Below are 4,902 nucleotides of genomic sequence, written 5' to 3'. Positions count from 1 at the left end.
CGATATGGAGGGAGCCAAGAAATCATTCCGATGATTGCTACTTTTGCAGTGTTGGTATTACTGGTCATAATTAGAACAACAAGAAGGTAATAAGCTACCCTAATCTTCCGTCCGCTACCCGACCAGTAGGGTATGGTGTACATTTGCCGGTTCCGGAATCAAAATATTATTTAAATGCTATTCCAACAGAAGTGTTTTCTGATGTACAGTCTGATTTAGATGAACCAGATGATGATGAATTCCATTGTAATACAGAAAGCCTAGAGTAAAAATTGTTTACTCAGACCGAGCTTGACGATTTGGTTAGGGACCTGGGATTAACTAAAGAAAAAGCTGAATTGCTTGGCTCTAGATTAAAAGAAAAGAACTTATTGGCAGTTGGAACCAGCATATACATGTACAGAAAGAGAGAGCACCAACGTTCCAAGTTTTTTGACAAGAAGGTGATTTAGTGTACTGCTCAGACATTCCCGGTCTGATGAATGAGTTTGGTACTGAATACAAGAAGGAACACTGGAGGTTGTTCATTCATTCATCCAAAACTAGTTTAAAGGCTGTTTTATTGCACAATGGTAACTAGTCTGCATCTATACCTGTTGACATTCTGTACGTATCAAAGAAAGCTATGAAAACCTAGAAATAGTGTAAAATAAAATAGGCTGTTCTGCTCATGGTTGGATGATATGTGGCGATCTAAAAGTAACATGCATGAATCTTGGTCAGCAAGGAGGCTTTACCAAATTTCCGTGTTTCTTTTGTGTATGGGACTGTAAGGCTACGGATCAACACTGGTGCAGAAAGAACTGACCTGTGAGGGGGTGTTTAAAACCTGGTGAGAAGAACATTCTACACAAAAAACCTTGTAGATCTAAAAATCGTACTCCTATCACCTCTACATATAAAGTTCGGCCTAATGAAACAGTGTGTAAAGGCTTTGCCTAAAGATGGACCATGTGTAAGTATCTCTGCCAAAAGTTTCCACACCTTTCAGAAACTAAACTAAAAGAAGGCGTCTTTGTCGGACCTGACATTAGAAAATTGAAGATAACTTTGAATCCACAATGACCTTAAATGAGAAACTTTGAATCCACAGTGACCTTAAATGAGAAAGAAGCATGGGTATCAGTCAAGCAAGTCGTTACAAAGTTCTTAGGACATGAAAAATACGCAGAATATGTTTCTATTATAGCTACAATGTTAAACAAGTTTAAAACTTTAGGATGTTTAATGAGCTTGAAAGTTCACATTTTCAACAATCACCTTGATTACTTCCCAGACAATATGGGTGATGTTAGTGAGGAGCAAGGAGAGTGTTTTCACCAGGACATTAAAGTGATGGGAAAACGCTACCAAGGCCGCCGTAACACCTACATGATGGGGTACTACTGTTGGTCACTTCACCGAGAAGTACAGCAAGCGACTCATCATAGAAGAAATAAAAACGAGAAAGAAAATACCAATTCCAGCTGTCATGTGCAACCTCTATTAACACATATCACGTTTTAAGTAGCTTACTGTAAATACAAACCATGCTTTTGTTGTAACAAAGCGTTTCACTAATTTACCCATTTACCGTATAGAATAGGATTTTTATACTATATAATGAAAAGCATATTGCTCGAAAACTATGGGTGATACAACAAAATTAAGGCTAGATTTGGATTCAGCTTATATAAACCCATAAAGATCAGCTATGAAAGTAAAATAAATTTTTAAAATATTGTTGGCCTGTGTAATATATAAAAAAGAAAATTGAGTATTGTAACTTCCCCGCAATAAAGTTTGTCTATGTTAATGGAATAATAAAATGAGCCAAGCGTAACCTCCTTGCAAAATTAAAGAATAATAATGGCCCAAATGTAAAGTCCCCACAAAATTAACGTTAAGATGATTGATCATTAAACCCACAATAATACTAATTAAACAATGATCCATGAACTGAATATAACATCTGAACAGCAATAATTAAACCTGACAAATTTTATAAGGACAGCAACGCTGACCTACGGCCCTGTGAAATAATTAAACCAAAATTCTTACCTCAGTAAAACTGCGTCTATATCTGCTCTTATTTTTCGGCACAGCTCCGTGCAATGCTGGCCCATATTTAATTCTGATTCTTGGAGGAAATGCATAGGAAAATATTCTTTAAATTGAAATGAATGCTTTTTCTTCAAAAGAGTAGAAAATTTCTTTGAATTAAAATGATTACTTTTCTTTAAAAGATTTACTTTATAAAAAATTATTATTGGGGCATTTTTTGAACAAATTAATTACAATTAACATACGTTATACAACTGTACCAGACAGCTACTACTCTCCAACTGTCTACTCTCTCTGCCCACTCGCCACACACTACTGCCGACTGACTACTACTGCAGACAGAGTGCAACTCGCAACTGAACACTCGCGCGGTCAAGCGCAGACTAGCAACGATAAATAACTCTCTGGTCAGAGATTCTGTCATGCCTAGCCATCGCTGGTAATGAATACATATGAAACGTACGCGTTTCATAACCCTCCACTGGGGGGGGGGGGGGAAATTTGGCAGCGATGTTGAGTCATTTGGACTTGCCATGAGCAAAAAATTTTTTCTTAACTAATTAACTTTACAATTACAGAATATATACAGATATATATAGGTGTAGAACATGAAGTAAATATAGTGCACACGCACTGAATACAGAACATATCAGACAATGACAAATATATATATATATATATATATATATATATATATATATATATACAATCAGTACAGAACATATTCACAAATGACAAAAGTGCACATGCACTGTAGTTGAGAGCAAATCACAAAAATGCATATACAATGAGTAGAAAACATGTTTACAAATGACAAAAGTGCACATGCACTGCAGTACAGAACATACTTGCAAATCACAAAAATGTATAGGCCATAAATACAAATCATGATAACAAAATGATTTTTTTTTTGACTATGTCACAAGAATTAGGATAGGAAAGGGAAGGATTGCATCATGGTTGTAGCACTTTAGGTTGCACGCAGCTGCACTGAAAGTCCATATCTTTCTACAGAAGCACAACACCAAGTGAGACAATCTGAAGTTCTTTTCCTTGAAGTATTAATCAGTGTAGCCAAGACACTGAAATGTCGTAATAATATTACATGCTATCATTTTGGTAGTACATTAGGTACACCAAACAGTGGGACCATAATAACATCTTCATCGCTCATGGTGGTGGACAGCATGTCGTGTCAACACCACATTCTTGTAAAGTAGACCAACGTCGAATTAGTGCAAAAACCAAATATAGTGCTCCATGATCATGAGGATAGACAGGACAAATGGATATTGCAGTAATTTCTGGTAATTAGGTCAGAAGATGAAGGACATTAAGTCACATAGTAGTCTTGATTGAGAATTACACTAGTAATGGGTGGCACTCATCGCCCAGTTACTGAACATTTCTTTACCATGTATGAAGTATTACAGAATAATGTTCATAAATAATCTGTGTACGGAGAACATTGGCACTCATTGGCCAGTTACAAACATCATAAGTCATCATTCAAAACATAAGCTAATGAATGGCATAGTATTAACATAATTCACTTAATTATATTAATTATTGGCACCATGGGTAATCTTATTACAATAAACAGTGGCATTCATTGGCCAGTTACAAAGCATCATTTTTTTTTGTATTATTAAGAAGTCATTATTGAAAATGAGTTAATTACTGGCATAGCATTTATACATAATTAATAATCGTGGGCATCATAGGTAATCTTATTACAATAAACAGTGGCATTCATTAGCCAGTTACAAAACATCATTTTTTGTATTATTAAGAAGTCATTATTGAAAATGAGTTAATTATTGGCATAGCATTTATACATAATTAGTCTAATTATAGTAATCATGGGCATCATAGGTAATCTTATTACAATAAACAGTGGCATTCATTAGCCAGTTACAAAACATGAGAAGTCATCATTCAAAACATAACCTAATGAATGGCATAGTATTAACATAATTCACCTAATTATATTAATTATTGGCATCATGGGTAATCTTATTACAATAAAGAGTGGCATTCATTGGCCAGTTAGAAAGCAGCATCATTTTTTGTATTATTAAGAAGTCATTATTGAAAATGAGTTAACTATTGGCATAGCATTTATACATAATTAGTCTAATTATAGTAATCATGGGCATCATAGGTAATCTTATTACAATAAACAGTGGCATTCATTAGCCAGTTACAAAGCATCATTTTTTTGTATTATTAAGAAGTCATTATTGAAAATGAGTTAATTACTCACATTGCATTTATACATAATTAGTCTAATAATAGTAACCATGAGTAATCTTATTACAATAAACAGTGGCATTCATTTGCCATTTACAAAGCATTATTTTATGCTAGCAATGCATTGCGTTGGGTTCGATAATTAATAACAATAGTTGCTTTTAAGTTATTGCTGCAAATGAAGATGTGTAACGTCATTCGTCATGAGTCAGCTGTAGCAAGGTTATGAAACAAGGCAGTATATGTGATCACATTTATAAATGATAGACACAACTCGGTAAAAAAAATGCAAGTACTAGTACAGGTTTAATAAGTAACAGGTTTAGTAAGTATCATAAAAGGCTTCTCCTGGAAAAAAAATACAAAATGGATTATTGAGCTGAAAGGAGAAACGCATATTATTCTGAAAAGTAGTGAACTTAAAATTAACAAGTAGTGAAATGTGTATAAAAAATATGTGTGTTCCCTAGCTGTCCTTTCCAAAACCTTCAGTCATCCTACTATGCAATATAACACATACTGTCAAACCATCTGCAACAAATACTTAAATAACTACATAGCATAAATACATAAACTTCAACATCATCCTCATCTGTAAAGAAAAAA

Source organism: Schistocerca nitens, chromosome 4 (assembly GCF_023898315.1).
Source record: "Schistocerca nitens isolate TAMUIC-IGC-003100 chromosome 4, iqSchNite1.1, whole genome shotgun sequence".
NCBI classification, from domain to species: domain Eukaryota; kingdom Metazoa; phylum Arthropoda; class Insecta; order Orthoptera; family Acrididae; genus Schistocerca; species Schistocerca nitens.
The sequence above is the reverse complement of the archived record's forward strand: the minus strand, read 5'-3'. Positions refer to the sequence as shown.